Source organism: Lygodium microphyllum, chromosome 1 (assembly GCF_053477565.2).
Source record: "Lygodium microphyllum isolate KBCC chromosome 1, Lygodium_microphyllum_v1.1.10, whole genome shotgun sequence".
In the NCBI taxonomy this organism is placed as follows: domain Eukaryota; kingdom Viridiplantae; phylum Streptophyta; class Polypodiopsida; order Schizaeales; family Lygodiaceae; genus Lygodium; species Lygodium microphyllum.
The window spans coordinates 102,712,596-102,726,591 of record NC_141135.1 but is presented as its reverse complement, the minus strand read 5'-3'; positions in this window follow the sequence as shown (position 1 = coordinate 102,726,591).

Genomic DNA, 13,996 nt, shown 5'->3' with positions numbered 1-13,996 from the left:
CTCTCTCCTCTTTTTCCTCTCTCCCTCTCTCTCTCTCCCCTCCCCCCAAATTCCATATGTCTAATTTTCTCTCTCTCTCTCCTTTTTTTCTCTCCCCGCTTTTCTTCTCTCTCTCTCTCTCCTCTCTTTTCCTTCTCTCTTTCTCCTCTATTTTTTATTCTCTCTCTTTTTAAATTTTATATTTTCTCTCTCTATAATTCTCTCTACATGTTCTCTCTCTCTTCTTCTTCTTCTTTCACTTTCTTCCCCCTCCCTCAATCTCTCTTAAAGTATGTAAATTTTATCTTTTCCTTATATATAATTCTTTCTTTAGGTTTATATTCTCTCTCTTCTCCTCTCTCTCTCTCTCTCTCTCTCTCTCTCTCTCTCTCTCTCTCTCTCTCTCTCTCTCCGTCCCCTTTTCTTCTTCTCCCCTTTCTCCTAATTTTCCTTTTTTTCTTCTCTCCCTCTCTCTCTTTTAAATTTTATACTTTTCTTCTCTCCTTCTCTCTCTTTTAAATTTTATATTCTCTCTCTCTCTCTCTCTTCCCCCTCTCCTCTCTCCCTTCCTTTCTCTCTCAAAAAATTATTCTTCTCTTTTCTTTTTTCTCTTTTCTCTTTTTCCCTTTTTCCCCATCTCTTTTCTCTTTTCTCTTTTTCCCCATCTCTCTTCCTCTTTTCCTCTCTCTTCTTCTTATTCTTATTCTTCTTCTCTCTCTCTCTCTCCCCCTCCTCTCCTTTCCTTCTCTCTCCTCTATTTTCTTTTTTTTCTTCTCTCTTTAATTTTTTTTCAGAGAGAGCACCTTGTTGAGATATCGAGCTCCACTCATGATATGCCAGGGCGACCACTGTGCATTTATGTCACCGACTTGTTAGTTGCAGATACGGTTGGTACACCGCCCATGAATAATAGCTAGATGACAGCTATCCTTATCTACTCTAGTTCGTGGTTCAATTAGTATGCCACCTTAGTTAGTTGAGTTTGGTTTTGAGACCCATATATAGGGTTCTTCTATTTCTTTGTATGAGAGTTCTTTTTGGCTTACACAACTAAGAAGAGGAAAACTGTTTTCAACCTCCACCTGTGTGTGTATTCCCCCATTGTGCAAGCAAGAAAGCTACAAGTGGGACTCCTTCCACATGGTAGGTGCTTGTAGGCTTTCTACTTGAAGCAAAGGTTAATCTTGGAGCTTTGACAAAGATCTTGGAGAGATTTAGCCAAACCATGGCTAAAATGGCAAGTCATGTACCAATTTCCACCTATTTTGAAGAGCATTTTAGAGAAATATAGCTAACTGAGATTAAAGGAGCTATAAGTCTTGATTACTTTTCAAAACGAGGGCTCTCTTTTTTTAAGCTTTCTATAGGTTTCATGGAGTTTCCAACCAATATCTCTTCCTATCTCTCAAACCCTAGCTCTTCCTGACAAAGCAACACTTGATCAAGATTTCTTACTTCATGGCCTTCAAGTTGATAACCAACAAGCAACAAACAAGCTTAGCCATGGTGCTTTAAACAAGCCCTAAAAGTGCAGCACATTTTTCAATTTGATTCTTAGTAGCGCGACTTTCATCAACTAGCCCATCAATCTTGTCCAAGGTGATTACTCTAGCCTTTGACAAGTTCAATCATTAAGAAATGATGAAGATTGGTCCTTTTTTCTTCTTCTTTCACTCTCTTGAAACCCTAATAGTGTAGTCCATGGCAACCGTGAAAGCTTGAGTTCAAGCTTTACTTTCTCTCAAATTTCTTGAAGATTCTTTATCATTTCAGCTCAAGGACTCATCTTCATGGAGATTTTTATGAAGAAATTGAAGAGATTGAGCAAGACTTGTCAAAATTCAACCATAAGAGCATCCATAGAGTTAAGGTTTGGGGTAAAGGGGTTTTAGGTTTCAATCTCAAGCTATTAAGGCTTCAAGACCACTCAGATAACATTGATCATTAGGAGGCACCATCAAGCATTGAGAGCATTTAAGCCTTCTTCAATCTTATGAAAAAGATATTGTGAGTGGAGTTATTGAAGATTTGAAAATTTCACCTCAACGGTACAAAAACATGGCATTTCTTGATTAGTCTATAGAGATTCCAGGTTGATTATAGGTGTATTGAACCTTTGAAAGCAAGGTATAGGTGGTTGCAAAAGTAACATGACACTTGAGCATTTATTGGGTTTGATTTTCTACCATTTACAGGTGGTGCAATAGTTTATTCTAGACTCAATATAGATTTATTCTAGGTTGCTTTCTCCAAACAGTGCATTGGGGGTCATTTTGGGTTCTTTCAAGACCAAGTACGAGTGAGTGGTATAGGCTGTTTATTACTTCCCATAGGTCATACACAAGTGCCTAAGTGTCCTATAGTATCTACTCAATTTAAACACTTAAGCTATGGGGTTAAACATGGCTAATTTTGGTTTTATAGGTCTCCCACAGGGTCAATAAGTCAAGAACAAGTCATGGACAGTTTTTGTCAGATGTACTTGAGCTAATGTAACTTTTTCTATCCTGATTCAGATTTTATTGTTAAGTGTTATTCAAAGAGGGTGAAGTAAGCTTTAGTTTTAATTTAAAAAATTGTCAATTGGAGCTCTCTAGCAAAAGTTATAGCAAATTTAGTGACTATAGGTAATGTAAGAATGCATTGTGAATTGGTAGGGAACAGGGGTAAAAACCAAAAGTGATGAGGATTTACAACAACAAATGAAAGACTTCGGGGACCCTAAGGCTAGAGACATCCATAGGAATGATCATGAAGAGGATTCTTATGACATGGGCACCTATAATACATTGAATAATACCTTATGTTAGCATGAAACAAGACATTCAGATAGAGATCGTGAGTTATTGGATGCTATGAACAAGTTTGGCAATCAAACTCAGTCCCCTCTTGATAAGCTTATCACTCAAATCTCAAGATGGATGGACTTTCAAATGCTAGAGAAGGAAAAGGAGAGGCAAGAGAAAGAGCAAAACCGGTTTTCTATTGACAAACTTACTACCCAAATTACCAAATGGATGGAATCACAAATGAAGGAAAAGGAGCCATACATTATTTTTTATAAAGTGCCAGGGTCATCAGCCAATGAAAATCCTAATTCTTTGGGCATTTTAGGGAAGATTTCCCATTCCACCTATGAGATTGGTGAGGCTTCACATAAGGTAATGATCATTTAGGTAATGTAAGTTGGGGTGGTTATGCAAGTGGGGTCATTTCTTTGACACTAAAGTACCAATTCCAAGTGTTTAGACCTTAGCCCTCCTTGTTAGGGACTACTCTAACAATGGTAACTATGGTGGTACTAATAATGATCAACATCATGGTGGTGGACTACCAAATCATGGTAATGGAGAGTTGAGAAATAAGATTATATAGTTTAAGTATAATGGCCAACCATCTTCCCTGTGGCTTTTGACATTGGATGATTATTTTGATTTATTCTCTAGAAATGATGACCAAAAGGTTCACTTTGCTACTATACACCTAGAGGGTTTTGCCCACATTTAATACCACTACATAAACAAGGAAAACCATCAAGTGGACACTTGGGGAAGATTTCAAAGAGTCATCTTTTGGGTAGCAAAGAAATACCTTGAGACAAGGCCAGTCATGGAAGTAACGTGTCATTTAGTAGCCCTAAAGTTCAATGCTTCAAGATAGCAAGGTACTTTTAGTCTAGCAAACAGTCCAATAATGGATCATAAACAAGGGGACATCAAGCTTGAGATTAATTTAGCCCATTGGCAATCTGAAGTCTATTCCTATGGATCTCTACAAGGAAAGAAAAATAAAAGGGACTTTGTTTTAAATGTGGTGAGAAGTATATTGCCGATCGTGCCACAAAGTGTGCTTATAAGAATGCAAAAGGCAAGGTTCATAGTATATTAGTTCTTGAAGATTTAGAGGATGATAATGAAGATGCAAACGTACTTATGGCTTCCACTAAAAATGAGGATATTGATGAGGATGTAGGGGGTATGAACAATGTTATGATCCTATTGACACTTATCCTTTTGACCTTGGTGGTAGTATTGCTTTTGATCTAGGAGGGAATGATGCATCTTGTGTTGCCACTGTTTGTTCCATTTCAAAGGATGCATGGATAGGATCAAGAAGCCCAAATACACTTTGTATCCAAGGGAGCATTAATGGGAAAAATGTGTTCATTTTGGTTGATAGTGGTAGTATTCATAGCTTCATAAACAAATCAACCATAGACCAATTGAGATGTTTCCCTATTGATTTGCAATAGCCTATCAAAGTCCAAATGGCAAATAGAGATGAAGAAATCAATAACCAAATGTCTCCCCAAGTGTACATTCAATTGGCTAAAAATTATGGGCAAAAAATTGACTTAATTGCTTTAGATATGGGCCGCATTGACATTGTGTCAGACTGTGATTGGTCAATGCAATTAGGGAAAAGTATTGTAGACGTTTTTTAGTTATACGTACAGTTTATAAATGATGGATAGCTCATATGCTTAGATGGAATCCATAACAAAATTGATTTTCAAATTATTACAACAAAGCAAGCCAAAAAGAAGTTCAAGAAAAGATTCCAAATCTTTCTCTTGCATCTCAATAAAGAAGTACCAAATCAATCCAAATAATTGGCCAAGTATTTAGCGGTGAAAGAATTCTTGGAAGAGTATAAGGACCTTTTCTAGATACCTACAACATTGCCCCCCTAAAAGACAAGTTGATCATCCATTTGATTTAGAGCCACATTCAAAGCCAATTAACATTTGATCATCCATTTGATTTATAGCCTCTGGACAAGTTAGGGTTAGGGTTTTCCATGTCCTCCAATCCATTTATAACATGTGAGGAAGGTATTTGATGTCTTGAGACATCATAGCTTATTTTCTAAGAAGACTGAGTGTTCATTCATGAATATTGAGGTGGAATATCTAGGATACGTTGTTCATGAAAATGGAATTTAGGTAGACCCTTCAATGTATTAAAGATTGGTCTACATCCACTATTGCTTCTTCTCTTCATGGATTTCTTGGTCTCTTCATTCTACAAGAGATTTATTCACCATTATGTTACTATTGTAGCCCCTTTCATTGATAGGCTAAAGAAAGAAGCTTTCTTCTTAGATGCCATAATTAATAGGAGTTTTAATCAGTTGAAAGATTTGCTTACCTCGGCCCCTATCCTTATTTGTCCTAACTTTTCTAAAGAGTTCACTATCCAGTGTGATGTGAATGGTTGGGGCATTCAAGTAGTTTTATTGCAGGAGTATGGGATAATAGCCTTTGAGAGCCACAAGCTAAATGATAAGGAGATAACAATGACTATTTATGACCAAGAAATGATGGGCATTCTTCATCCAATCAAGAAATAGCATCACTATTCGTATGGGAGCAGATTCAGGGTGAAAAGTGATCATAGGTCCTCAAATATTTTCTATCTCAATCAAACCGCACTTTTCAAAGCAATGCATATAGGTAGCTATATTATAGAATTATGACTTTGATATCACACATACCAGGGGCAAATATAATATAGTTGTTGTATCCAAGATATGGGCATGCAAGGTTTCAGCTATTTGAGAGCTTCATAATGATTGGATAAAGGAGATCCATGAAGCTTATCTTTTAGACCATGAATTCAACCCTATATTTCACAAATGATAGTAAGGCATTATGGATGAGAACTCCTAATTTTAGTTGAGAAATGGTATCATATGGTATCATGGCAGGATTGTCTTTGCAATAGTGGCGTAATTCAATGAATGCTTTTCCTAGTCCCCCACATCCTACAAAAATGTCCAAGACATAGTCCATCTCCATGGTGAAGGTTGCTAGCAACCATCTGTAAGAGCTTATTAGCATCCTTTGACTACTAATACTTTCACATAGTAAAATAGAGGCACGATCTTTACTTGAAGAAATAAAATGCCCATTCTCCTTCGCCCTACAAAGGGCTCCATCCACATCTATGCACTCAAATGTATCAGAATCTAGGAGGAAGCTCCTTCTTGTGGGGTATTTGTATGGTCCCACTTTCTCTCCCTCCTCATGATCATACATGGGAACATGGACCCCTCCTACATACTTTTCCATTCACACAAAAAATTATATGGGAGATGAATTCCTCACCTATAGCCAGCTACAAGGTACCCCTTCCCATGATCATTTTTTATGAAAAGATAAACCCTCAGAGCGAGGAAGAGGTGGATCACATGCAAGCTCTCCTTCAACAATGTAATTTGAATTTAAAGAAGGCCCATGATCAAATGAAGCTTAATGCTGATGAGAAAAGGTGGAATTTAGAGCTCCAAGAAGGGGATTTAGTACTTTTGAAAGTGCCTAAGTCTTGTTATGCTACTCTCAAAGATGGTTCTAGTACCAAATTGGCTTATAGATTTTATGGTCCATATAAGATTTTGAAAAAGAGTGGGTGACTTGGCATATCATTTGGAAATTCCCTCATCCACTAGGATTCACAATGTCTTTCATGTGAGTCAGTTAAAGCCTTTCATTAGATCTAATGTGGATTATATCGAGGAGATTCCACCCATGGATGAGGAGGGCATCATTCAATATGTGCTTGAGAAGGTCATTACCCAGCAAGACAAGAATCTTAGATCAAGAATGATCAAAGAATACTTGATCATATGGAGAGGATTACATTTGGAAGAAGTTTCTTGGAGACTAGCATCAATTATGGAGGATTTCTCTAATCTCAACGAAGCAATCTTGGTTGAAGATTAGTCATTTATGTCCCCATTCTAGTATATATAGATTGCAAACAACTCTCTATTTTAAACCAAAATTTACTCTATTTTATGGATAACAAAAGACAACCTACATGCACTAAAGCATTTGGAAAGAGCTTCATTTTGATGCCTAGCATGCCTTGATTGGAGCTTTCTACTGAATGTTATGTCACATTTATTAGAATAGGATACTAGCAGACAACATGCTACTTAATGTTGGCAACCTTCATTTCACCAAATATTACATGCAATAAACTTGATCATAGCTCCTTTATTCTTTTCATATTCTTTTCATATTCATTGATTCATCCATTGTAATGGTTGAAATAGAGTAGCAGTTTGTTTTTCTCTATCGCATACTCTGTAATAAGTTCCAATTTTGTTTTTAGGGATAAAAGCATTTGGATGGGGATAGAATGCAAGAGATAGAGAATGATAATGTGGGAAAATACTAGCTACATTAGTGTAAGAAACTGGGAATAATCATACAAGAAAATACTAGCTACATTAGCTCGCATATGGGTGTAAGAGACTTTTATTTTTCACTGTTCAAAATAATACAAAATACTCCTCATCCACATCTTCTCTCTCAGCTTCCATGGCTTTGTTTTCTCTCTTCTTGTCTTTCTCTCTCTACTTCATCTTTCTCCCTCTCTTCAAGTAGTCTTTTTCTCTCCTTTGCACTCTTCGTCTCTCTCTTCTTTCTCTCTCCTGGTTAGTTTCTTTACAAAGGGAAAATAGGCATGTTTGCATTTATTAGTTTTGGCAAAGTTTCTCTTTTAACTATCTAACAAAAAAGGACGAGGCTATTAGGCATAAGTTACTTATGTGTGTGTAGCTCTCTTAGTAGATTTCCCAATCTAGGCAATGTACATATTTTACTTAATCTTATTACCACATTATTCAAAGAAAAATATGACCATCAACCCATTCTGTAGGAAAACCTTATACATACTAATTACCGTTATCCATCAACATTGTAAGTATAACCTAATCAATTTTCGCATGGAGGTCATGCTCATGAGGTTTATTTGTTTCCTTAAAAAAATCTATGCTAGTTATTGATTTTGCAAGTTTGAAATAGAGAATGATATGTGTCACATGATCTTTTTTTTTTTTTGAAAGGCCATAATGTCATCCTAAGTTGTTGCATTAAGTTAATAACACTCCCAAACACAAGGATTTCAACATAGTTGCTCTAAAGCAGAGAACACAAAAATTGCAATAAGTAAATATGAAGCATCACTTTCAAAGTTGTAATTGTTAAAGCCACATTTCCCAGCACTATTATGATTAATGTATAGTCACTTTAAGATTACTATTGCTTTTTAATAATATAGAGGTATTCCTAGCTTTTGCATAATATTTATCCAACTAATTGCACTTATAGTTCTCTTGTTTTTAAAGCTATTGCAGTCTAGTTTCTTAAATTGTTCCCATGTTTAAAAAAGGATGAATTTTTGGACAAGTAGAAAGGAAAAACTAGGCACTTAGTTCTATGAATGATTTTTAAAACCATCTACGAACTCTAGTATTTATTGTTTGTAGGGAATATCCCAATTTGTTCAAAATCATGCCAAGTCACAAGTTCTAACTTACTTTTGACAAGTTTTTGTCACCTATTTGACATAAGAGCTTTCACCAACTACTACAATTGATGGAAATGATGATGCCAACCTTTCTCTTGTACTAGGCCATGTTAAGATGATAAATAATACCATAAAAAGGACAGCACATTTAAAAAGGAAGTGAAAGTGAGATTGTGATGTCAAGATATCAAATATCAAGGAGCTTTGATTAGATCCTCTCACCTTCTCCAAGCATCACCACCAAAAGCACAATGCCTCCATTGTTGTTAGGAAGAAAGGAAGCCATAGTTATTGGGAATCTGACATTGCTACAACTCTAGCTTCCACACCCTAGCATGTACAAGCTTCATTCCATTTACTACATTTCACTTTCATGCTGTAGAATAGTTGTCCCCATCGAATCTTTTCTTCTCTTCATAGTGGTTTTTGCTCACTTGTTGTGAAGGAATTTTATATTTGTTGGAGTGTGGGCTGTTGGTTGTAGCTTTCAATGTATTAGGATTAAGCTTGAGATTAGTATTTTAAAATTGTTGGATATATATTATTTTTTATTAGCAACTTGTTAGCTCCAATGTAAGTTTGACACATTAATCAAAGCCATTTAAAGAAAATTAGTTAAATGCTTCCATAATTCTTGAATTGACATGGATTATATATATGGCAACTTGAATTTCTTGTGAAAACTAGTCAATCAAAAAAAGGAAAAATTTCCAACTTACAACGAAGTTGGTCTAAACTTGATTGCATTATAATGCTTGGATCTCAATGTATTTAATTGTTAATATGTCCACTAGCTATATTTTATTCCAAGTTTTCTCACAACCTCTTTAGTTATGTTTATCGTTTTCAAAACTTCATGTTACGTGCCTTCGAGATTGTTTCTAAAAATTCAAATTAAGAAAGATGCCCACCAAATAAAGTATCCATTGAAGAGGTCATAAAGTTTGGGATGGTAGTAATCACAACTCTTTCACCTCTACTTTCAAGACCTTGCAATCATTTATAATGTGCCATTTTGACATAAAATTGAGTTTTTAAAAAATGAGCTTTGGGACTAACATGACCTATTTCTTATTCATGCACAAACATGTGCACACACTTAATTAAGAAAGGTGCCCACCAAGGAAAGTATCCATTGAAGAGGTAATACTACTTGGGTTGCTAGTAATCACAACTCTTGCACCTCTATTTCAAGCCCTTTTAACCATCTATAATAGGCATTTTGCCTTTTTCACATAAAATTGAAATTCCTTTCAATGTATTAGGATTAAGCTTGAGATAACTAGCACGACCTATTTCACACACACACACACACACACACACGCACACGCACACGCACACGCACACGCACACGCACACGCACACGCACACGCACACGCACGCACACGCACACGCACGCGCACGCGCACGCACGCACCCACCCGCATCGGCACACGCACCCGCACACGCCCACACGCACACGCACGCACGCACACGCACACGCACACATGATTATTTGTGTGTGTATTATGCATGCATGTCTATACATGTACGTCTATGTGCTGCATGCCTATGGGCATGTGCTGTGTATGGATTGAAGTCATGCATCATTTACAATAGACATGCTCTCTCTTATGCTTGATAGGTGGGCCTTCCAAAGGTGTGGGCTATATTGGTGACACAAGGTAGGAGAATGCAATGTCAAATGGTAATAGTTAGTGTAACATCAGTTGAGATTTATATATCAACATCAATTGTTTGTCTTCCTTAACATTGACCCATGAGATGTCAAGAATGTAGCTGAAAATATTATTTAGTTTAATCAAAGTCAATGTTTTCATACCTCCCCCCCAAGATAAAATATTTTACATAGTTTTATTTATCATACCCCCCCCCCCCCCCCCCCCCCCCCCGCCCAAGATAAAATATTTTACATAGTTTTATTTATCATTTTAAAAACTTCATGTTATTTACATAACACCTATAGCATAGTCCATGATTTTGATTTTTACATATGTTGAACATATTCGATCAAGAATTTTGTAATGACACTTGGTGAAAGCATAAAGATTGATTGTAATATTTGAATAGTATGGATGAAAAGTGTACATTAGAGAAGGAGAAACTTCACATGAGGTTAGAGATACATGTTTCGCATGGAGATTATTTCCATGCTATCACACTCAAAAACTTTTTTACTTGAGCATGCAATTGGAAATGAAAGCTCTTCCATGCAAGAATGTTTCCATTTTACATGTCAAAAGAATTGTCTCACTAATAATACTATCAAACTTGCAACCATCTACATCAAGTTAGCAACTCTTTTACAATATGAGAATTTTTCTTCAAGTTTAAGGATTAAGTTGAAAACTTTCCATTGGTGCCACCTACTTCTCTTAACAAATGTGATATAGCCCCCCATAATTTTCCCATCAAGATGTGTAGAAGTCACATAATATAGAAAGAAGGCAAAATGTAGTGGCTCAAGGACTCTTTCTAGGCTAAGCTAGTTTGGCCACTTGTCTAACCTACATTCTCTTCAATGGCTTGGCCACATCTCTATCTAGTTATTGTATATAGATAACCAAGAAATAAAGTAAGTCTTATGAGTATTGCAACTTCATGTTATGTATAAAACATGTAATTGGGTTTCTATATGGTTAGAATAAATATCGATAAATTTTCTTTCTACAAGAGATTAGAGATGTCCTACTTTTGTATGAAATGAGCATTAAGTCTTGAACAATGTTACTGGCTTCTCGTTTCCCTTCTCTTTTTTCCATGTAGAACCATATGTGTTCTTTCCACCATATTTTGACAAATCACACCCACTTTTATCTTCTCATGTCAATTTTGCAACTTTACACAGATTGGTAAAACAAATACCACTCATTCTTGTAGATTTCTTAGCAAAACTATTGCATTTTTATCCCTCCACAATACCTCATTTGTGGATGATTGGATTAATATTACAAATACCATTCATTCTTGTAGATCATTTGTAGAGCTCATGGATAACGATCTTGCGATTCGGTGGGGGATTTTATCATTGTAATCACATAAGATATTAATTCCTAGTCTTGATGTAGGTAAGCTTGGGTTATTATATTACAACAATTTATAAAAGATATAGCTTGTGTTTTAGAGAAGGTATCTAATTTTACACAAGCAATCTCGATACGCTATACATTTGTCATATATCATATTGAGTGTTGTTACAATATTACAAGACATGTCACAGGCAGCCAAGAGGAAGCAAAGAAAGATTGAGGAAGCCCAAGTCAAAAAATGAATGAAGAAGCTCATGCGGCCCATGCAAAAAAAGTGGAGGAGAAAACAAGCTCAGAAAAACGTGGGAGACCGCTGAATATTCTAGCAAGGTGCTCTCAAGGATGAAGGAAAGCACCGAAGATTCTAGCAAGGTGCTCTCAAGGGCGCTTCTTCCTGGCACTCCAAATGTTAAGATCGGTGATATGTTGCTCCAACATTGCAGAAATTGGAGCTTGCTAACTGATTTAAGGAGAGCACTGAATATTCCAGTAAGGTGCTCAGAAAGAATGTGGAAAAGCACTGAATGTTCTAGCAAGGCTCTCTCAAGGATGAGGAGACCTTTGAGGGCTCTCGCAAGGAAAGTGTAGGGTGCAATGTAATTCATTTTATATGAGTGCTAGGCTCCCTCCTGTGCAAGTTGTAAGGTCTAAATGGACATGGGTGAAGGGATAAGGCAACTAGAATGGAATGGAGAAAGAGGACCTTGGCAAGTTGCTCGATCATGTAAAAAAGGGGATGGGTGCCCAAGGGATTTAGGGTTTTTTATATAAACTCAAAAAGTGAATAAAAAGCTCATTCTTTGGTGTGTGGAAAAAGTGATCTCTTCTTCTTCTCTTCTTCTCTCCTTCTTGCTTGCTTGTGTGTGCTTGAGAGAGGAAGTGCAAGGGAGTGAGTGTGTGAGGGTGAGGGATCGTGGAGAAGAAGCTCTCCATAATCTCCTATCTTCTTCTTCTCTTCTCTTTTCTTCTCTTGTCTTGTGCATGACTATGGAGGATGGAGCTTGAAGGAGGAGGCTTGAGGTTACTTGAGCTTGCATCTTGAATCATGGAGCTACCAGCTTGCTTGAGGGAGGAGGCTACTCATTCGGGTATCAAGGTAAGGTCACTACACCCCTGTAGGATCGAAGGTGCATTGGCTAGGTGAGAGATAGCCATTTGTGCGGTCCATGGGTCTTGGCTGTTGAGTGTGAGTACCCACTACATTTTGGTTCCGTTTTTGCCACGATCAACAGATTCAAGCTTGAGCACTTGCATGCCTCAAATCGAGCGTCGAAGTAGGGTTGCATCCCCGAACCAGTGCTTGAGATAGTAGGAGATTTGGGCTTTTAATATTCAAAACAAGTAAGTATTTTGGGTTTTTGATGAGTAGACAAGTAGGAGGATTCATTTCAGTATTTGTGTTTTGATTCTTGTTGCATTTAGAGTAGGATAGGAGCAAAAAATTGAAGCAAAAAGCTTTAGGATTTCTATTGTAAAACATGACAAAATAGGGAAAAATCAAGGGAAAAATGAGCTGGAACTCCATTGAGAAGGTTTGAGCACTAAAACGGGACATCACTTGGACATTAGGACAAGGGCTTAAGACCCAAGAAAGGGAGGTGGAAGGCTCATTTTCAGTTTCTGCGAGAGAGAGAGAGAGAGAGAGAGAGAGAGAGAGAGAGAGAGAGAGAGAGAGAGAGAGAGAGAGAGAGAGAGAGAGAGAGAGAGAGAGAGAGAGAGAGAGAGAGAGAGAGAGAGAGAGAGAGAGAGAGAGAGAGAGAGAGAGAGAGAGATGGAGCTTAGGGCGAATCAATCAGCTACCACAAGAGTTTTCCATGCATATCAGGTACATAGAATCCTCCCTATGTATGCATTCTTGCATTTTGAAGCTCCTTGCTTGTGGGTGTGTCCAAAATCGTGGCCACGATTTGAATTTTTGTTGTCATTGTTTGCGTGTCAGGGGAATCAGACATGGTCCATAGGGGTCCGATTCCTAGAATCAGACACTCGGACGTCAGATTCTTGGAATTCAAACATTTAGACTAACTTGACTTGTCCAATCGGACGACGTTCGTTCGATCCTGAAAATTAGATTATCCATCGCCTGTCCGATCGGACATTCACCCTATCCGATTGGGATAATTGGACTCATTAGAATTGGACTCGGACACTCGACCATTGATCACTCAAACAGACAAGACCTTGTCAAAATCAAATACTTGGCACTCGGACATGCCAGAATTGAATACTCCGAAATCGGACAGCCAAAATTGGATGTTCAACACTGAGAATCGGATATTATAAAATCGAGCATTGTAAAATTGGACCAGAATTCTAACAGTAGAGGCTGATAAATCTAGCGTATCCTGAGGAGGCAGAACACCTCCCGCAATCGAAAAAGGCTCCGAGAGTCTTATAAACAAAATTAATCCTAGAAATCATAGCTGGACAACTAGACACAACCCCGTTGATAGTCACGTCAGCTTTTAGGCCCTATTAGAGCCATGAGAGACAGACCTCATACCCCCATTTGACCCTGATCAAGCTGAACAATGTAGCACAAACCCTAGAGACTAGAGAGAGCAGCCAGTGTGACTGAGTGTAAAGCCCTATTCGATTGAGAACTTAGACCGGAGTGTGCAAGCTGCACTTATTATCCTATGTTTGTACCCACATTGTTTTCGACACTTG